Consider the following 22,945-nt stretch of genomic DNA (forward strand, 5'->3'; position numbering starts at 1 on the left):
TGTTTGAAGAGAGTGCTGATAAATTACGAATTTACTAGTTAAAAGTTGCAGAGTCGTTAATTATTATTGGCTTATTAGTGATTATGGAGGAGACGATGTTCCGTGGACAGCACCGGTGTTGGCTTGGCTGTCATTTATGAAAGTTGTTAATTTCGCCTGTGATAAGTGGTGGGATCTGAATGGTTGCCCATCCAGGTAGCAACCATGCCCAGTATTGCTTCAAGCATGCAACCCGGACTAACTTATGACTGGTATACGCTATTTAGATTTAGCGGGCGTTATTCGCACCAAAAGTAATTTGGAAGGCAGCTTGGTGTTACAGCATATTGAAGTGCACCGCCTAGGTGACGATCCTTACTTCCAGTGCTTCGTGACGGAAGAATTAATTAATTGATTGAAGGCTGCTAATTGGAAGTGAGAACAGGGTGGGTGGGTAGTACTTGGTAACTGAAAGGGTCTTGGTTGATACTTAGTGGGTGTAGAATATCTTGGTTTTAGGAATGGGTACTTTTTTTTTTTTTTTGCTATTTTGCTTTACGTCGCACCGACATAGATAGGTCTTATGGCGACGATGGGATAGGAAAGGCCTAGGAATGAGAAGGAAGCGGTCGTGGCCCTAATTAAGGTACAGTCCCAGCATTTGCCTGGTGTAAAAATGGGAAACCACGGAAAATCATCTTCAGGGCTGCCGACAGTGGATTTCGAACCTACTATCTCCCGATTACTGGATACTGGTGGAATGGGTACTTGGCAGGAAAGAAAGGGAGGGTGGGGTTGGGGGGTGTATCTAAAAATAACTTGGCTGGAGGGTGTTGGCTACTCGATCTACCGAGGTGGTCCTATATTTGGTAGAGGGGGGTGTCTGTTTAGGGGCTAAATTTGTTGAAGTGCTGGATTAGCGGTAGGGAATTGGAGGGCGTGTCATTCGAGGGGAGGGAGAGCCCAGAGCCAGCCACCGTCCCGCTCCACTATCCGATAGACGCATCCAGCGGACCCGGTTACGGGGATGGGCAGCTGCAGGATGGCCGTAGCACATCTCCGTGGATTTCACGAAATGAATGGGTCGCAGTGTCACAGAGGGTGGCCACCGGCGACCAGCAGGGGGCACGCATGCCGTACCCACTGCCCTTTGTTTTTAGTCCCCGATACTCGTACACTGTGTTCGGTAGTTACGTGCATGGTTACTTAAATCTTCGCCATGGGAACCTGAGAGGGGCGCATTTGAAACACCAGAAGGGTCAAACACACTTGACGGACCGATCTATTTGGTGACTCGTTGCCTGCGTCGCGACAGGGCTAATTTTTTGAGTTGTTAACGCCACAGACAAGCCACAAACACAGGACACCGGGTCGGTGTGAAAAATTGCCTTATCAGCTTACTAGAGCTGAAGTTTGTTGGGCTAGGAGTGTCCGAGCTATTCAGGGAAACGGGGTGGTCTAGGAAGCGATGATCAGGGTACAGGGATCAGGAAGTCAAGTAGGGATGACATAAATATTTTAGTGTTGAACTGGAAAAGTATTGTAAAGAATGGAATAGGAATAAGTAATTTAATAGATATATACTTACCAGATATTGTAATAGGAGTTGAATCATGGCTGAGAAATGATATAATGGATGCAGAAATTTTCTCGCGGAACTGGAGTGTTACAGATAGGACAGGGATGGTAGGAGGGGGAACGTTCATTCTGGTGAAAGAAGAATTTGTAAGCTACCCCCCCCCCAAAAACCCATGAAATTCTAGGTGTAAGGTTCATCTCTAAATATAATAGGCAACTCGTTATTTATGGAATATATAGACCGGGGCAGACGCTGATTAGGATTTATTTGATAAGACAATGAGCTATGCGGGAAACGATATAGAAAGGACCGTGATTGTAGCGGGTGATCTCAATTTTTCAAATGTCAATTCGGAAGGTAATGCGAACGACAGGAAGCATGACCAGCAAATGGCAAATAAGGTAATCTGGGAATGATAACTGAATCAGAAAGTGATGGAAACAACTAGAGGGAAGAATATTCTTGACGTGGTGCTGGTAAAACTAGATCAGCTCTATAGATAAACCGAAGTAGGTAAGGTAAGGGTTATTCTGCCCGAAGGCAGGTCCGAACCTCCTCAGAGGTGTTCCTGAGCCGGAGTTTACGTGCGGTAGGGTGGCCAGTTCCTTTCCGCTCCTCCATTCCCTTACCCCCACCTGGTATTAGTGATCACGAAGATGTTTTTGTCGTAGTTAAAAATACATGTGATAGAAAGGAAGATCGTAAAAGTAGAACTATTAGGTAGTAACCACATGGCTGATAAAACAGGCATGAGGGCGTTTAAAAAAATAATTATGATCGGTGGGAAACTGTAAATAAAAATGTAAACAGACTGTGGGATGTCTTTCAAGCATTTGTTGAGGAATGTGAAAATAGCTATAAGGTGATAAGGAATGGTAAAGACCCACTATATTTTAACAGAGAAGTAAAGAGACTAAGAAGGAGGTGCAGGTTAGAAAGAAAGAGTTAGAAATGGCTGTGTTAGTAAGGAGAAATTGAAGGAACTTACAAGGCAATTGAAACTAGCAAAGAAGTCAGCTAAGAATAACATTATGGCAAGCATAATTGACAGTCATGCATATTTTAGTGAAGAATGGAAGCGTATGTACAGGTACTGTAAGGCAGAAACAAGCTCCAAGATAGTACTATATCCCAGCTCATTGTCCCAGAAATCTTAGCAATTCCAGCTGCTTCTAGTTTTCAACTTGTGTATCTTATAGTAAACGCCATCGTTATCATAGGTAAATTTCAATACTTCGTTAGTATTAATCAGGAACGTTCTGCCATCTGTTAAGTAATATTCGTCAGAGAATAGTTTTCTTCCATCATCAGAGGGAGTGTGTACTCTCTGGCTTCACAGGTAGCAATCAAACATGGCTGCATAGAATCACATTACTAAGGATGTAAATCGCATAGGATATCAGAATATTAATGAAAGTGTTAGTCGCTTAGCAACCTGCTAAGTACAGAATGTGTTGCGGGTTACGATAAGCCTTCGCCTGCAGTTATTCGATGATCATTTTTAATGACTTGATTTTACGATTACTTCAAGTTGACAAACAAGAAGGACATTCCAGGAATCATTAAGGGACTTCAGAAGGCAGAAGTATTCAGTCAGCAGTACGTAAAGATTGATGGTTACAAAGATAATGTCCAGATAGAGGAGATGATTAAGTTGTTGTCTGAGCATACCGGCAGGGCAGATGTTTTCAGGACGGAATGAATATTGTGGATTGCATAAAACTACATTGGAAAAGGCGGCTGAATCAGAACTTACAGATCTATCAATGTCTCATGATTTACCGACAGGTAATTCCGGAGAGAATGAAACAGAAATGAAGAAAAACGGTCCAGTAGAACGGACGGACGCAGTTGGCAAAGCTGTTTTTAGTAAACTCTTGCAATATATAGATAATAATACCGATAATAATAATAATAATAATAATAATAATAATAATAATAATAGATTCTTGAGTTTCATATTCTTCTAAAGGCCTGTATTCTAGTGTTTAGAGACCCATTTTGTACTGAAGGGATTTTGTTGCATGTCAGTAATAATACGGATCTCTTGAATGTAAACACCTTGAGTACGGATCGAATGGACATACACAGGCGCAAACACTGAACCAAGCTGCACCACGTAACTGTCGAGTTGAATATTGTTATTGATGCTTCATTTCGAGGCTGCGGTTAATGAGACTGTGTTTGGATCTTGTTCTATAGCTTTTTATATTGTGCTCTCTTTGCTGGTATTATTTTCAATCCATTGAGGTTATTATCAGGGAATGAATCAGAGGATCTGAGGTTAAATGGGGGCGTGATAGCCGAGTACATAGTCATTGCCTTCTCACCAAAGAGGCCGTGGTTCGTATTCCGACTAGCGCATATGTATTTTTGAAATGAAAAGTCACGTCCTTGTGGTTTGATTTCCACGTACAGCTGGAGGTCTCGTGTCTGTGATCACAATATCAACAGTCACATAAATTAAATTTCACCCAAGCATTAGCCCGTTGTATGGATCACATTCAGTTTATTGTTTCTTCAGACACATTGAATTTCGACTACCCTGATCACAATTCATTAAAAGTGTTTATGTGTACTTGCGTAAGTACGTGTGATTTGTTGATGTTATCACACTAGTTAGTTTGGCACATATGAAATCACTGAGATAAGTTTTGTCTTTTTTATTTACTGATTTGTTTCCTGCGGTATCTTTGCGATGTTACTTCTTATATTGTTCTCTCTTTGCTGGTAGCCTATATGAATTTGTAATCCATTTAGGTTGTGATTAGGAAATGAATCAGAGGATCTGAGCTAAAATGGAACTAAACCAGCTAAGGATTGTAAATTACACATGACAACGACTTCCACATTTAGAGGAGAAGGCTTGGTGTTACCCATTTATTTCAAAGGTGCCTTTGAGCCAGCTCCAAATCATGAAGTGTTTCGAACAGCAATATTAGGCCTATTGCGTTAGACTTCGCTGCAGTGTAGTTTTCCCCGACATCTGAAATGCTTTAAAGTGATTAGAACGTTTCGTGTATTTTAGTGATTGCAACATCGTAGTGTGTGTGAGAGAGGTTACGTGAATTTCCTCTGTTGATGTTTAGATCTCTGGTTTGAGGTGTCATAGATTCGATTATAGAGCTCGCCACGCTTAGATCTCTGGTTCGAGGTGTCATAGATTCGATTATAGAGCTCGCCACAAATTAAAATCGATTCATCCCACGACTCAGTCCAAGGAGCAACTGAAACAGTTGATCACCTTACCTCTGGGGCACAAGAATAGAACTCTCAAGAGTAGATGAAATGCCTAACATAAAGTAGGCTATACAGTATAGTACTGTATTTAGAACTTAGTTGGAAGACTCAGAAATGTTCATGTCGTATTTACAAAAAGATTACCGAAAGTCGTGGTGTAAGTTCCTCGCATAATTTAGACTTCATAACCTAACCTAACCCCATGACACTACAGCCCTGAATAGTCTTGACCTACTACCAAGTGACCGCTGCTCAGCCCGAAGACCCGCAGATTACGAGGTGTAGTGTGGTCAGCACGACGAATCCTCTCGGCCGTTATTCTTGGCTGTCTATACCGGGGCCGCTATCTCACCGTCAGATAGCTCCTCATTTCTAATCACGTATGCTGAGTAGACCTCGTACCAGCCCTCAGATACAGGTAAAAGTCCCTGACCTGGCCGGGAATCGAACCCGGGACCTCCGGGTAAGAGGCTGAAATGCTACCTCTACATCACGGGGCCGGCATTTAGACTTCATACCAGTGCTGAATTATTGATCAATGCAGAGCCAACCCCGAGGCGTCATGTTTTACGAAAGGTCTGGGAAGCCAAATTAAAGTGGTTCTTTCCGGCCTAAATGTGACAGTATTAACGTAGAAAAGTATACTTCACCGAGCGAGTGGTTGCGGGGTTTGGGTGACTTAGCTGCCAGCTTGCATTCGGGAGAAATTGGATTCGATCCAACTGTCGGAAGCCCTGAAGATGGTTTTCCGTGGTTTCCCATTTTCATACCAGGCTGTACCCTAAGACCACGGTCGCTTCCTTCCCCCTTCTAAACTCTATCCCAACGTCGCCATAAGACCTATCTGTGTCGATGCGGCGTAAAGCAAATGAAATAAAAAGTATACTTCGATCATAGAAATGACCATTATGCGTAAAGTCAGTATCTTTTCTGGATAGTTTCCCTATATGCAGTTTAAGTTCAGATTCAAAATTTCTATTGAAACCTATTCTGTGACGTGACCTTGGCTCACAAGCTACGAAATTCCGCCTTGATTATCAAATATTATTCAACTCAAGGTGTTTGTTTTCTGATAGTTACACGTGGACTTCAGTTGCGACTTCGCTGAACTTAAATATCCTATTGGGCATGATCACTTAAAATCAATTAGGATGAAAATATTCTTTTGCTACCGATTAACTCAGCGATTTCCTTGATAAGGTACGGTGACTACACATAAAGTTTACCACTTTGTTCTACATATCTACTCTCTTCACTTACCATACCAAGCGGCTTATGGTCCTTAACGTAATGCTGAGTGGTTCAATCCCAGGACACGCCGACTTTCAGCCGGCGTCGTGGGTATAATTTCAGCTCTCCCACCCACATCATACTAGGAAAGTACTGTAATTGGGGAGCTGGGTGCAATAATGACTTAGCGTACGTTAGGCAGTTCTTCCTGTTATTGCATAGGTACTACCCTGCGTGCTCTGTCTGTCAGCTTAGGAAGTGTTCATTCAATACTTCCTCCATAGAATGCATGGTCTGCATTTTAACATTGCCGCCCGCTACGCAGTTGTTCCACACAGGAAACTTTGAACCTCCGAAAGTTGTTATTCCATCCAGCTCCTCAATTATATCGGCTTGTACGACAAACCTAAATCCAGTTATAACTACAAAAACTCATTTCTGGGGTCCTAACCTAGATTTCTCTGGTCAAGAAACGCATTTCCCTTACTGTCTTCTTCGCGCTTATCCCGCTATACCACAGGGTCCGCTGTTTTGCATACCAGCCGTCCCTTCTGTCGATCAAGGGCATCACGAAGAGAGACTTTGGTGAGTCGCTTGTCTTCTTTCAGCAGATCAAACAACCGCTTCTTAGGTCGCCCACGGGGCCGATGTCCATGTGGGTTGAGGCGCAGGGTGGTCTTGGCATCTGATCATCACTACGTATTACATGACCATATGTCCGACTCGTTGGCTGAATGGTCAGCGTACTAGCCTTCGGTTCAGAGGGTCCCGGGTTCGATTCCCGGCCGGGTCGGGGATTTTAACCTTAATTGGTTAATTCCACTGGCACGGGGGCTGGGTGTATGTGTTGTCTTCATCATCATTCCATCCTCATCACGACGCGCAGGTCGCCTACGGGAGTCAAATAGAAAGACCTGCACCTGGCGAGCCGAACCCGTCCTGGGATATCCCGGCACTAAAAGCCATAGGACATTTCATTTTCATTTCACATGACCATATCTGCATAAACGAGCCCCCTGCATCTTTTCGGTTATGCGTAAAACTCCCATCATCGCTCGGACTTGACCGTTCTTGATACGATCATGAGTCACGTCAGACCAAACGCCCAGCGAAGCATACGCATCTCCATAACGTGTATTGCTTGCTCATATTTAGCAGATGCTGGCCAGCATTCAGAACCATACAGGGCGACTGAGCGTACAATGTTCCTGGGTATCGTGCTATCTAAGAGGACTCCACTGACATGCATCCACTTTAGCGAACTCTCACCGACACGATCACGGGCATCTGGTAGCGTATCATCGTCCGAGCAGGTCAGGGAACCAAGGTACCTATACTGCTCGACGTTCTTGAGATCCTGGTTACCCACATAGATGGTCCCAAGTGTCTGCCATCCGCACTCAATGTATTCGGTTTTCATGGTGTTCAGCCGCAGTCCGTTATCTGTTAACTTAATGTCCCACTTCTGCACTTGCTCTTCAAGAGTATGTTGTTCTGCGGCCAACAAGACATCAGCGTAAAGGAGTGTCCATGGATTTAGGGTTTGGATATCAGCTGTTATAGTATCCATACACCGTATGAAGAACAGGGACGACAGGGCCGAACCTTTATGGAGGCCGATCCGAATGGGTAAAGGAGGAGAGATCCCTGTTGGACATCGCACCTCGCAGCTTCATTTACAGTACAGGAGCTGCGTCAAGCGGATAATAGGCTACACCCCTGGAATACCATGCGATCGGAGTGCATGCCAAATCAGTTCGTGAGGAAGTTGATTAAACTCCTTCAAGTCCAAAAAGGCTATGTGGACAGGTTTGTTTTTCTCACGGTGTCTGTGAGTAGTTTGGTAGCTGTTTGGCATATATTGTCCCACTTCCCTTCACAAAGCCACATTGATTGTCTGTGACCTCGACAGTGTAGTGGAGGCGACCGTCAAGAATGCAATCAAAGATTTCCATAGTGTGACGTAACAGGCGGATCGGTCTGTAGTTGACACATTCGTTGTCGTCACCCTTCCCTTTCCATATGGGATCTGTGGTACTGCTAGTCGGGGCACTGTGCCTTCTTCCACAATCCGGTTGAACAAAAATGTCAGAATTGCTCCGCCACGCTGACGAAGTAGCCTATCTTCCACATTTCCACCGGTATATCATGAAGACCAGTCGCCTTCCCGTCCTTCAATTTGCTGATTGCCTGTTGGACCTCTTCCGTATTGATCACTGGAGACGGGCATTCCGACCTTCGAACTTGTGGGTAGGGGAACTCTTCGTAGCTGATCTGTGAGAAGTATCTGTTCCATCGACTAAAGATTGTGGTGGGATCTCGGAGGACTTGGTGATCTTCATCCTTGATATGTCTCTTAATGTGCCAGAGAAAAAATAACTGTAGTATGCATTTATTGCTTGTTTATGTGAGCTGTCGTAGTCGAATGCCGTACAGTAAATAAATAAATAAATAAATAAATAAATAAATAAATAAATAAATAAATAAATAAATAAATCGGTCAGCCTACCACGTGGGTAACTCAGCGTAATATGTCTACCTAGTACTGTCGTGTGCTAATGCTGCATTTCTGTGAATACTTGGACGACGTGGTGGTGGGGGATGGGCTGTCGGGGGCATTGAGAATGTATGTATTGTATCTATGTCTATCCATCCCTCGGTCTGTCTTTCACTTGTATATGAGGGTAATCACGAGGCTTCTTAGTTCTCTACCCTACGAGCAATATTTTACGGTGACGATATGACAAGATGAAAATTATTTTTTGCCATCATGTCTGTGCTAAATACACAGTCTTTACTTTACTCCATATTTTGGCCTTCCTTTTCTAAACATGCGTTAGGCTATTAAGTCAGTCAATAATTTCGACTGGGCGAGTTGCCCGTGCGGTTAGGTTCGCGCAGCTGTGAACTCGCATCCGGGAGATAGTGGGTTCGAACCCCACTGTCGGCAGCCCTGAAGATGGTTTGCCGTTGTTTCCCATTTTTACACCAGGCAAATGCTGGGGCTGTATCTCAATAAAGGCCACGGCCGCTTCCTTCCCATTCCTAGGCCTTTCCTGTCCCATCGTCGCCATAAGACCTACCTGTGTCGGTGCGACGTAAAGCAAAAAAGAATTCGAAGTAGTGGGTGCGATCTACGACCCAGTTTTACAGCCGGATGCCTTTCCTGACGCCAGTCCTCTGTGGAGAAATGTACATATTACTATGATGTTTTTCTATTAGTGTTTGTAGCGTGTTGAGTTGTGTGTAAATGAAATGGTGGAAACAAGTAGTCTCCAAGCTGAGAAATTATCCCGGACCGATCGGGCATAGAACCCGGGATCCTTTCAACTGACGGCCACTACGCGGACCATTCAATCAAGGAGCCAGGTTACTGATGTTATATGAATTCGCACCGCATAAATGAACATATATTTGTTTATTTTACTATGCCTTTTGTTACTAATTTCCAAGTCTATATACGGTATATAAGAGTTTTGTCTGTACATTGCTCGGAATTTAAAAAGGATGACATTTCTGTATCGGTCGTGTCCACAGTAACAAGGAAATGCATTTTTAATTTTCCATAATGTATGTATGTATGTATGTACAGGCATCACGAGAAAACAGCTGAAGAGAATTTAATGAAAATCGGTATGTTAAGTCCGGTAGTAGGTAGCTACAATCTAGGCCATAAATAATCTTATTCACGTCGAGAGAAATGGTAGTTTAGGGGAAGGCCTAAAATTTAATTCTCAAATATGTATGTTATTAGTGGACCTATCTTAATGAAAATCCATATGTAATGTCCGGGAATAAGTCGCTATAATATAGGCTGTAAATAATCTTATTCGCGCTGAGAAAAATGGTAGTTTAGGGGAAGGCCTAACATTTAATTCTCAAATATTTGTTATTAGTGATCCTATCTTAATGAAAATCGGTAAGCAAAGTCGGGGAATAAGTTGCTATAATCAAGGCCATAAATAATCTTATTCACGCTGAGTGAAATGGTAGTTTAGAGGAAGGCCTAAAATGTAATTCTTAAATATTTATGTTATTAATGGTCCTATCGACAAATACTACATAACTAAAGTTATATAGTATTAAATTTCCGATCATTTATGTCTTATACATTTTTACCGTACCGGCTATGGTAAGAGATATTCATGAATTTTAATTTTTGTTGCTAAGTCCATATCAGCACCGTCTCGAGAAAATGGGTAAACAGAATTTAATGAAAATCGGTATGCAAAGTCAGGGAATAAGGAACTACAGTCTACGACTCTACGCTGTAAATAATTTTGTAAGGCGCCCTAATATCACAAAGTCGAAAGAAAACTAAATGTGGAGGCCTACAATACATAAAGTTCATAACATTAATCAACAATAACATTACACTGACCATTGTTTGTTGTGATGTGCTTTGTGTCTCTGTTGCAACTTATCTCCGATAGATGGGATTACTGCTGTATACCGAGTTTTTTAAAATTGCTTACGTCGCACCGACACAGATAGGTCTTACGGCGACGATGAGATAGGAAAAGGGCTAGAAGTGGAAAGGAAGCGGCCCTGACCTTAATTTCGGTGCAGCCCCAGCATTTGCCTGGTGTGAAAATGGGATACCACGGAAAACCATCTTCAGGGCTGTCGACAGTGGGGTTCAAACCCACTACCTCCCGGATGCAAGCTCACAGCTGCGCGCCCCTAACCGCACGACCAACTCGCCCGGTCGTGTCGAGTATAACAGCCTGCCTGAATATTGGCGGGAAGTAGATGAGGAGTTGGATAACTTTCTTCTCTAGCATGCAATTCCCTTGGTTCATAAATTTTCTGATAATACTGGTATATAACACACTGGTTCATCATAACATTCGAGCTATTAAATCCCTACTCTGAGGCACTGATTGGAATGAGCAGTGTGCATATTTAACATAATAATGGCAGAGGAGTGTTCACGGCTGTCTGTGGCCTGGTCATTCCAGCACTGGAACTTTGGACTGTTGGACCGGCACCGTAGTACCGTTCGTTATTTTTAAAAGTGAGAAAATGTGCGGTTTTTCATTTGATCGAGTATTTTATATGATAACATTTTTGCTAGTGGCTTTACGTCGCACCGACACAGATAGGTCTTATGGCGACGATGGGAGAGGAGAGGCCTATGAGTTGGAAGGAAGCGGCCGTGGACTTAATTAAGGTACAGCCCCAGCATTTGCCTTGTGTGAAAATGAGAAACCACGTAAAACCATCCTCAAGGCTGCCGACAGTGGGATTCGGACCCACTATCTCCCGGATGCAAGCTCAAGCCGCGCGCCTCTAACCGCACGGCCAACTCGCCCGGTATGATAACATTACTTTTAATTTTTTCTACTGACGTTTTTGTAATGGCCTAAGTTGACTTCAGTTAAGAAAACCACGAAGACAGTCTTTCTGAGAATCCCGTAGCGAAGCACTGGTACATCAGCTAGTTATCACATAAACAGGCCTATGAATGTTTGTTTGTTTGTTTGTTTGTTTGTTTGTTTGTTTGTTTGTTTGTTTATGTTTAAGTTGTAGAAGCATGATAATTCATTTTTGGTTTTTGTGGATAAATATAAGTACGTTTCCCTATTGTGGTGGTGTCGATGTGGTAGATTTACGTTCAGTATAAGAAATTGAAATGATGCATTTTACGTTTCGTATTGAATTATAAAGCCTTTCCAGTAGGCACTGGCTGCGACGGTTATCGGTGTAAATGTGTTACATTCATGTACAGTACAAAAAATTGAAATGATGCATTTATGTTCCATATTGAATTATAAAGCCTTACATTATTTTTCGGTTGGCACTAGTTGCGACAGTTATCGGAATTATTTACTTTTGTCCCATGGAGTGTGACTGGACCTCGTGGTCAAGAACTTCTCCTTGTGTGTGTGATAATCTGCATCCCCGAGGACTTCCTAAAGTTGAGTGTTTTTGCTACTAAGAAGAACCAGGATCGGGAAGTAAGTGGTTGCGGCCTATGTACTATATATATTAGCCCATTGACATAAAGGTGAAATTCAGAAATCACGAGAAATGTTTTTTTTAGAATAGAAGAGCCGGGCTGAGTGGCTCAGACGGTTGAGGCGCTGGCCTTCTGGCCCCAACTTGGCAGGTTCGATCCTGGCTCAGTCCAGTGGTATTTGAAGGTGCTCAAATACGTCAGCCTCGTGTCGGTAGATTTACTGACACGTAGAAGAACTCATGCGGGACAAAATTCCGGCACCTCGGAGTCTCCGAAAACCGTAAAAGTAGTTAGTGGGACGTAAAGCAAATAGCATTGTTATTATTATAATAGCAGAAAGTTGAATTTTAATCCGTTTCTTCTGTGTTATTGAACTCTTGATGTGAAGTCACCTCGTTATAGTCCCTCTAACAAGAGTGAAATTAGTGACAGAGACGGGAATTTAGATTGACCCAATGGGGTGGAAAGGTGCGATATTAACCTCCAGAAAAATTTTTTGAATGGAAAGTACAAAACTTAACCAAGTGAAGCGACAGGAGACCATGTTTACTCATACTTACAACTTAAATCACTGTATGCCTATTCATTTTACATTCCTGACAGTAAAGATGGTCATTCCACTGGTCCATCCAAGCCAACAATTGAACCTCGTGGTCATTTTAACCTTGTTACCATATCCAGATATTTACAATTTTCCTACTGCCGGTGATCTTGAAGGTATAATTATTGTAGCTTTTTTAAAAACATCGTTAAGGCCTCATCGGACCACGTGTATTTAGGTTTCCAACCTTGGTTACATATCCTTGCCCGCCTGTCCTTCCTTCTCTTAATGTGAGCATTTCTATCCTCTGGACTTGCCACGAACTGCTCTATTCCCCTGTTGTCATTTCCGGAAGTTTCGAAGGTATTTGTTGTACATTTTGCAGTTCATCTTGAAGTTTTAACCGTTCTCTCATGAACTTCTTCCAGTTGGAACTACACAGTTCAAAAGGATTAGGGGAACTTGTGTTTGAACGTATGCCATGCTCCACAAAACAATACCTCACACCCAGGTATATTACCAACTAAACCTTTATTCTTTACCTTTGAAGTATACAAAAGGACATCGATGGATTCCAGTTCATTTTCAGAACACAAACGGAAATGTCCAAATAGGGGTTGGAAGCTTCTGTATGGTGTATGTCCTCCACGAGCATTTATCACAGCTTGGCACCTATGTGGCGTGCTCTGTATAAGTCGACGGAGGTCACGTTGCGGTATCAGGTCCCATTCTTCAATGAGAGCCCGTTCGAGGTCTTCGAGAGTCTGTGGTGGAACAGGACGCCCACGAACGTTCTGGCAAGCCTATCTACAAATGCTCGATGGGATTAAGGTCGGGACTCACTGCTAGCCATTCCATCTCTTGAATGTCCAGTTCTCGCAAGACAGCTGTGGTGATGCGCGCTACAGGACCCCTGGCATTGTGCATGAGTACTAATTCAGGGCCAACACCGTATGCAGGAACCAACACATGCTGTAGCAGTATCTGCTCGATGTACCCGGCAGCGGTAAGATTACCACGGACGACGACAAGATCCGTACGTCCTTCAATACTGATGCCACCCCACAACATCACAGTACCTTGTCCGAATCGGTCGCCTTCCTGGACAACATTTGGCATGTACTGCTCACCACGGCGCCTCTATACACGTTGACGTCCATCGCGCTGTGTCACGGGATATCTGGACTCGTCTATGAACAACACAGGTCTCCAATGGCGAAGTTGCCAGTTGACGTGCGTACGGGCAAACAGAAGGCGAGCTGCGCGATGTTGCTGCGTTAAACGGGGCACTCGAACAGGACGTCTGAGTCGTAAGGACACTTCTCTTAACCTGTTCCTTACTGTCTGGTCAGACACCGTGACTCATGTGACCCTCCTGAGATCCTGTTGCAGTTCTCTGGCAGTTGCTGAACGACGCCGCAACGCGTAGATGGTCAGATATCAGTCATCCTGTGGGGTTGTCATGCGTCCACGACCTTGTCCAACCCTCCTTCTGAACCGGCCTGTCTCATTGTAGTTATTCCACAGGCGTTGAATAACTGACGGAGAGACATTGAAAACCACAACAACACAACGAAAAGTCCATCCTTCCTGGATCAAAGTGACGGCCCTTGCGACTTGAACCTCGTTAAGATGTCTCAGGAGATGTGCTGGTTTACGTACAACTTGCTCATATGACCGCAGTAGTCTGTGTACCTCACAACGACACACGGAGTCACCGCTATTCACTTTGTTTTGAGGGGTTACCTGACCGTTTAATGCATGGCTACGCCTACAGATGGAGTATAACTTGGATTTGACATACCCTGAGTAGCTAAGGTCTCAAGGTATGCTGTACGACCATTGGAACCCCATCTACCAAATTGTCGTTCACATACCAGACGTTAAAACACATGTTCCCCTAATTTTTTTGAATTGTGTACATTGGTCAAGTTATGATCACTTTCAAAATGCTGTTCGTTTGATAGGCTTAAGAGAGTATTTATTTTCCATATCCTTGGTCTTCGAAGAAATCTGGACACACTTATCCTCTTTTATTAAGGATAATGCATTAAATAATCAGTCCAATATGACAATACTTCTGTGATCACTGACATTCATTTTCTCTTCTATTCAAATGCCGTCCTTGACGTCGTGTTCCGGGCTTTAATAACGTTTCTTCTCGTTTCAGGCTGATAATTATGTAGTGTGCCGTCCTATTCCCTTCTTAATTCAATCCGATGAGATTACGAATGCTCACACCCGAAGATTGCCCATTTGGTGTGTCGGCATGCTCCCTGTGATACTTGCTGCTGGCGTATGGTAACTGATTAATTCTGCATAATTCTGCAATTCATCCTAAATCAAAGGTAAAGATAATTACTGACATTATTTTCTGATTAATATTGTGAATTGTTGCACTTGCATGTGAAATTAAAACTTTTAGATAAGTTTATTACTTCTATCTCGAGCGTTCATTGTGAGGAAGTGGTCATTATGAGTAGTTACTAGAAGTTACGCCTCGGTTTCGGAAGAGCATGCCTTGGATGCACACCCTTCATATTTGTTTATTCGCGATATAGCTCTAGATAAGTGAGCTCTAGACGAATATGTGTAACCCGACTGGTATAGTACTCGTCACGTAGAGCTATACACTAAAAGGCAAATATCGCCGCCCTAGTCTCTTTTTCTTTTTTAATGGCTCCTCCCTCTGCCAGCTTGACTAGTTACATATTGAAATCACGAGACATAAACATTAACATACTAACCTGAATGTAATGTGAGTATTAATAATGGGAGGTTCCCTTACCCAAGTAAATGATGATAAATGACCAGTCAAGATATTCATAATTAAGTCGGTTTTTAAGCTTAATGAGGAATTAAGTAAATACACGCTCTCTCTCTCATCCTCACTGAATTTAATGTCATGTATTTCTGTCTATATTTTGATAAACGCATTACTATAACCGTATTCTTCGGTGTTTGCCTTGTGTAAATAATTCAGCTCCCTTCTTGAAGTTTACTATTATTTTCCGGATTGATGAGAAACCACGCTGTAACAATACACACAACCAAATATATTACATGTGCATAAGATACACAAAGGCTAAGTCATCAAAACCGTACCAGGATCGTGACAATACAAGGTTAGCGTAAGTTAGGTTGATACGGAAGTTTCCTTCCACTGGAACTGACTGATCTTTATTAAAAGAGGTAATATTGCTTTCCTTCTCGGAGGAGTTCGTACAGATTTTTCTTGCTTCTTAGACATCCTAATCGAATTCTACAAGTAAGTATTGGACGTCATAAGACCGTAATTAACAGAATGCTGCGTTCGTAATTTCACACAACTGCATTATTTTGCATTATTTGAATATGCCTCAATTCTACTTACCTGGCATTACCGAAACAGATTTACAATCTTCTCCTTTCTTTTCCTACCGCTTTTCCCACACCTGTGGGGTCGCGGGTATGAAATGCATAGTACACGTGGATTTGGCCCTGTTTTACGGCTTGATGCTCTTCCTGACGTCAACCCTATGGAGGGATGTAATCACTATTGCGTGTTTCTGTAGTGGTTGGTAGTGTGGTATGTTGTCTGAATATGAAGAGGAGAGTGTTGGGACGGACACACATACGCAGTCCCCGAGCAGAAGAATTAATCAGAAACGATTAAAATCCCCGACCCGACCGGGAATCGAGCCCGGGACCCTCTGAACCGAGGGTTAGTACGCTGACCATTCAGCCAACGAGTAGGGCCCAAACAGATTTACAATACCACAGAAAAAGAAAATATGCTTTAATTATACCCGCAAATGTAACACTAGTGATGTCAACAATACGGCATTGGCAATACGTAATTCTCGCAAATCAGGAAATAAACCATGACTGTATAGTGCCAACGTGCCAGATTAACAGTAAGACGACGTATCGGCAAGTAGGGTCCCTAAACTGTATGGTTAGCGACACTGAATCGAACCCAACAGTCAGAAAATTTAAAAAAATATCACTACCTACAGTATTAACAGGGGAGAAAGAGTAAGGTTGTACCCTCAGTGTATAGGCTTACGTGTCAGGGTTTATAGCGTGGTTCTTTAGGCGCTTGCTTTCTGGGAGGATGATTGCCCAGTTGTAATTCCTTCCCGAACCTGAACATAACAGAGATTTACTGATAGATAGCTGGCTCGATTGATCAGTGGCACAGTGTCCGCCTCACGATCGCAAGTTCATGGGTTGGTTCCTTGTTGAGGTAGTCGAGTTTGAAGGACAATCAAAAATCTTGGTGTCACCAGACATCCACTTTCGTTGTTAGACAGCAGCACAATCGGAATGTCGAAGTAGGCAGGCTTCCTGGATGACACTCATTCAGAAGGTCTGCAGCTTGGTAGACGAGGCCATACAATTATTTTTCGTATACTGGTACACTTTTATTGAAGCCAGTACCGGTATTCTGGATTTTCTGCTTATTTCTGCGAAAAATATAGAATCCTGGCATTGACAGCAGCCATTCTGAATGTGATATCACAGTGATATTTTTCACATAGTTTTGCTTCCTTCTAGAAAATGTATAGTACCTTATTTCAAATGCCATGACACTTACCCCAAATGTAGACTCAATTTCTGTTACACTACCTCATGAATACAGGTTATCGAGTAATTGCATCAGACGGATCCTTAGCTAATTCAGAAAAAATACTTCGTGACTAAATGAAGAGGAGTAATAGTGGGTTTGTTTCAATTAACAAGCGCGAGAGCCGTTCTAGAACTCCCGATGCATGATGAGCGGCATTATCACGTACGTCGCATTTGAATAATTAATCGGAGTTCAGAACTGTCATTTACGTCATTGTTCATTTAATAAAATCTGAATTGGTTCAGAATCGGTTCGGAACTGTTTAGTGGTAGGGCCTACAGACCCAGTGTAAGCACTCTCTTCCTTATCAGAACTTACATCGATTATCTACTCGAACAGCAGCACTCTGATTCCAGAACATCAACAGGAATTCGGATGCCATGTCCATCAAACGCATGTTGTTGAAGGATGTAGGTATGTTTGTCATACTGGCAAAAACGTTATCGACCGGGCGAGTTGGCCGTGTGTTTAGGGGTTTAGGGGCGCGCTGCCGTGAGCTCGCATCCGGGAGATAGTGAGTTCGAACCCCACTGTTGGCAGCTCTGAAGATGCTTTTCCGTAGTTTCCAATTTTCACACCAGGCAAATGCTGGGACTGTACCTTACTTAAGGCCACGGCCGCTTCCTTCCCATTCCTAGGCTTTTCCTCTCCTATCGTCGCCATAAGACCTATCTGTGTCGGTGTGACGTAAAGCCAATAGAAAAAAAAACATCGAAGTCTATGAAATGGGCGAAAAATGGACATGAACATCAAAGGCCTACCACTAAACAAATACGTTTCTGATACTTAAATGAGAATCTCCATGGACCTACGATATATTCTGGAATGCCAGACTTTCAGGAATAACTTCAGAATATGATTAATTAAATTCACTGTTCTGTACTTACTGCAGCATTTTGGACAGCACTTCACTTGAATGTATAAGCCTATCTGGTCACTTGCGTCTTCCTCTCTTGGTCAACCTGGCCTAGGCGCATTTCCATTTTCACGCATTTCGTTGCCAATCTCTTTCTTTTGCAGATACCTGCCGCCAATACCAGCATCTTTCCAAAGGACCTGGTCTCTCCTTTTTTTTTTTCTCCTCTTATTAAGAGTTAAGAAAATAATGTTCTTGATTTTGCATCCTACCAGATACTTTTACGGTTTTGTTTTGCAGTAGTTCTTTTGCATGTCAGTAAATCTACCGACACGAGAGTGGCGTATTTGAGCACCTTCAAATACCACGGAAATGACCCGCGATAGAACCCGCCAACTTGGGCTCCGAAGGCTAGCTCTTCTACCTCTTGAGACACTCTGCTCGGCTTCCAGTGAAGTAGTAGTGTTATCACTTTAAGACGCTACGAACCACCATAGAAACACACAATAGTGGATTCATCCCTTCACATAGGGGGACTAAAAGGGTAACATCCCCAGCGGGTGGGAGACGCAGATGTAGAATACACCCCCGGTATCCCCTGCCTGTCGTAAGGGGCGACCGTGGCGTGGACTTGGATTGCGGCTTGGTATCGTGTGTTGGACCCCCTGTGGATGGGAGAGGCTGAATACATTCACAGGTAATCCCTGCCTGTCGTAGAAGGCGACTAAAAGGGTCATGTGACCAACGGTCCCCTCTTTATTATTATTATTATTTATTTATTTATTTAAGGTTTTTGAGTGCTGTTCGAATATGGGCCTCTTACGTGTGCGACTACGCCCGAAAGCCCGGTCGTACCCTCAAGAAGCCGGTCAGGTGGGAGCGCCATGTACCCGTATAGTAGTATCTGCCTGTCGGCACAGGTCCCTGCAGAGCCGAATGCCAGACGGACATACTAATATTAATTGTTATTTTCTTCTCTATATTTATTACTCTGTACGCGCTATGGGTACATGCTATTGCGGGTGATTGGAGGAAGAGAGTCCTCGTGGCCATTGCCTCAATCATTCCGTATTAGGCATCGTCCATCTCGTACCATTAGGGGCCGATGACCTTCGATGTTAGGCCCGTTTAAACAGCAAGCATCATCATCACATAGGGTTGACATCAGGAAAGGCATCAGGCCAACCAGCTTGAGCTGTCGATTTTCACAATCGACCTTTTTTTTCAGCTTTCTCTTAGTCATGTTTCATTATTCTCTATACTTAGTGTTATTTGTGGCAGTAAGGATGTAATGCCAAGCGAGAAATCCTGTTTGCATATCATAACGGGGCGTACTTCCCTGTCGTCATTGCATCCTAGGAACTTACAATCTGTGCTTCAACGCTCATCAGAACGCAAGTGCTTTGCGGTGCATATCTAAATCAGCGTATTGAACTTTGATCTGAAAGTCGTCGACTTCTTAGCAAATTCGGATTATAGAAAAATAGTGGTGTCCTGTTCGAAGTTCGAACGCAGTTAACGGACACAATTTCATTTCCAGCCTCATTTGGTATATCCTCTGTTGAAGACCGTGAACATTCTTAGCACACCTGTCGGTACTCTTCATTATAAGGGGATTGCGTCATCACCACGTGAGTGACGTCAGTATTGCCATATTCCAGGATGTGAGCCACCTTCCTGATAAGATGTTTCCGTACAATTCCAGGATGATCGTTTCTCTGTAAACATAAGTTAATTAGGGATTGGCTGTACTGATTAGCCCGCGTAGTCGTCATGATCATTAACGCGTTATGTCTTCATAGTCCGACACTGTGGTTAGCCGGTTCGTGTCCCGTAGGTAGAAAAAAGTCTCAATCAGAATGTTGGCCGGCAGGGTAGGAGAGGTATTGATATACAAGTTCTTATAACTAGATTGCGTGCCAAAGGCCTGGGTTCAGTTCCAAACCTCTCTGAACTGTTCATATGGAGTGAGGGCAAATGAGCTGATGATGATTCGTCCGTCGGATGGAAACATTAAGCATCGAGCAGATATCGTGGTGCTTTTCGACAGGAGTAGGCTGTGTGCTAATAGAATGGTTCATCCTCTCCCTGCCTCATCATAGTCATCATCATCATCATCATCATCATCATCATCACCACCACCACCACCACCCATCGAGCACGTGCAGGTCGCCCAGGGGTGGCAACTAGAAAAACGTGCATCAGTCGTCTGAAGGCCACACAACACAATTCATTCATACTGATACGAGAATTTTAAATGAGTCTATGTTCTACTGTTGGCAATCTGGTGTTTTATTACAACTGTTCCTTGAGTTAGAATGATTGTGATATCGAGCGGGACTGCTTAGTGACATTGCATTGTAAAACTGTACGATTCGTAGTTTTGCAGAATCTTTGTTCATGTGAAACTGCCTATTACTGGCGTGCTTTCTTTGATGAAGACCGAGCAAGTGGCCGTGCGGTTAGGGTCGCGCAGCTGTGAGCTTGCATTTGGGAGAGTGGGTTCGAGCCCCGCTATCGGCAGCTCTGAAGATGGGTTTCCGTGGTTTCCCATTTCCACACCAGGCTGTACCCTAATTAAGGCCATGGCCGAATCCTTCCCACTCCTATCCCATCATCACCATAAGACCTATCTGTGTCGGTGCGACGTAAAAGAAATTCTAAAATTATATATATATATTTGAAGAAGTTAAAGGGTATCCTTGGCATCGACTGAAGTGTTACCGGGCGAGTTGGCCGTGCGGTTAGGGGCGCGCGGCTGTACGCTTGCATCCGGGAGATAGTGGGTTCGAATCCCACTGTCGGCAGCTTTGATTATGTGTTTTCGTGGTTTCCGATTTTCACACCAGGCACTTTAATTAAGGCCACGACCGCTTCCTTCGCCTTTCCTATCCCATCGTCGGCATAAGACCTATCTGTGTCGGTGCGACGTAAAGCCAAGCAGAAGTGTCTTTACATTATTAAACCTGCTTTGAGGGCGGAAATATTCGATTATATTCCTATCTAGTTTGCTTGCCATTATCCCGTTTATCAAAATTAAATCCCAATGTTATTTTGAGTTTACCGTGTGAAACAAAACAATTGTTTCGGAATTGTTAGCGATTTAGTGGTTTCTTCTGAGGACAGGAGGCAGAGAGGGCGTGTGAAACAAACATGATAAAATCAGTCTGTCACTTTTCCACTTGACTTAAACATTAATTAAAATTATGATTGCTTGAGTGGTTCAACCTCCTGGGAAGAAGTGCACCGTGAAGGACTGGGATCCAGCTTCCCTAGGTTTCTGTTTGCTACCAGAACTGTTGGGAATGACGTCAAGCTGGTAAACTTTCTTTTGTTTAGTAGGCACATAGAAGGTGAACTGGAAGATCTGAAAAAAAAATGCGCAACGGTAGTTTGTTGCTAAAGGCGCGCACTGCCGTGCAAGGTGATCAGGTGCTCAAGTACGACCACTTAGGCGATATTCCCTTCAAAGTAGAGGAGCAAAAAACCTCGAATCTGGTTCTTGGAGTTATCTTCCACCGCGAACTCATATTGAACACTGACGATGAGTTGATGGAAAACATGAAGCACCGTGGCGTGACTCACGTTCGGCACATTACGCGCAAAGTCAACGCCGAAGACGTTGCCACGGGTGCGTTCATTGTCTCCTTCAAATTGTCAGTGTTAGCAGAAAAATCCAAGGTAACAACCTATCGCTGCGATGTGAGGCCGTACATCCCGCCTCCCACGCACTGCTATCAATGCCAGAGGTTCGGGCATATGGTATCTCGTTGCTCGAGTCCGTTTGTATGTAGTACATATGGCAGAGGAGCTCACGGCGCGGAAGAGTGCACAACTCCTTACAGGTGCACTAACTGCCCTGGTCTTCATTCACCCCGAGATCGGAACTGCCTCGTATATCTCGGCGAGAAGGAAGATCCAGGAGATCAAGACCTTGCATGGTCTTTCCTACCAGGAAGCGCGCCGTAAGTCCAATTCTATGAATTTACCTGCCAAGACGCTAGACTACACGAAGGTAGCACAGAGTCTTTAAGGTTCGTCGTTTACATCTACGCCTGTTACGATCGCTGCGCCCAAGGCGTCTGTTGCTCCTGTGAGCAAAGCCGCAAAGTGTAAAAGCTCGAAGGGGGGACCACCCCACCTTCGACCACAAAGAAGTATATGTCTGCTGGACTCCTAAGCCGGCACAGCGGGGGTGGGGGAAGCCAAGTCTGCGCCCCACAAAGCGGTCGGCGAAAGCCGTGCCCACGCCGGCGGTGGCGGCATCGTCGACCAGGGCTGGGAAAATATCTGCAGCCTGTCTAAACAAGAAATGAAGACGGAGAAGAGCAGCGCCCGTACCATGCGCTCCCGCACTTCTCCTGCGAAGGGGAAATCGTGCCCTCCATCTGGAGGGTATAAATCGGCGCCAGCAGATACGCCTCCTCCTAAACCTGTGCGCTCCTCTCGTAGGAGGAAATCCCGCCCCCAAAATACGTCGAAATTTTGGGTGTCAGTTCCCTCGTCCGTTGACGACGGGATGTACGTCGAGCTTTCATCAACATCTACGGATATAGATGTTGACGTTAGTGCTTAGGTTTTAAAGCAAGTGCCGCTTATAACCTAACGCTCTTCCCTTTTGGCACACACGATGGCACTTTTACAGTGGAATTGTAACGGTTTCGAGATGTTGAACTGCGCCAGCTAATTAGTGAGTTTTCGGCGAGTGTAGTCTGAATTCAGGAAACTAATCTCAGACCAGTTCATCATACGGTCTTGAGAAATTTTCGACTATACTCGACAGAACGACATTGTGCTCTCCGAGCTTCCGGTGGCGTTGGCATTTTCGTCCGTTCTGATACCTACACCTAAGAGGTTCCACTAAAAACCCCGCTGGAGGCTATAGCAGTTCGCGTTCCGCTGCCTGTCATAGCAACAGTGTGTAATGTTTATTTTCCACCAGGCCA

At 43.9% G+C, this 22,945-nt stretch overlaps 1 protein-coding gene across 8 annotated transcripts in view; it reads left to right on the forward strand.

The window, feature by feature from the left end:
- The window catches only part of LOC136856813 (putative fatty acyl-CoA reductase CG5065), a 619,576-nt gene that overhangs the window by 417,427 nt on the left and 179,204 nt on the right, over positions 1-22,945 (forward strand). For 4 of the 8 annotated variants that reach the window (XM_068224968.1, XM_067134938.2, XM_068224969.1 and 1 more), the window contains one exon: positions 14,702-14,879. The exons of the other annotated variants lie outside the window; for them this stretch is intronic. The gene's annotated coding sequence lies outside the window, so the exon portion shown is untranslated. The remainder of the gene's footprint in view (positions 1-14,701; positions 14,880-22,945) is intronic. 8 annotated transcript variants of the gene reach the window in all.

The sequence above is a fragment of the Anabrus simplex genome, chromosome 1 (genome assembly GCF_040414725.1).
Source record: "Anabrus simplex isolate iqAnaSimp1 chromosome 1, ASM4041472v1, whole genome shotgun sequence".
Classification (NCBI taxonomy): Eukaryota; Metazoa; Arthropoda; class Insecta; order Orthoptera; family Tettigoniidae; genus Anabrus; species Anabrus simplex.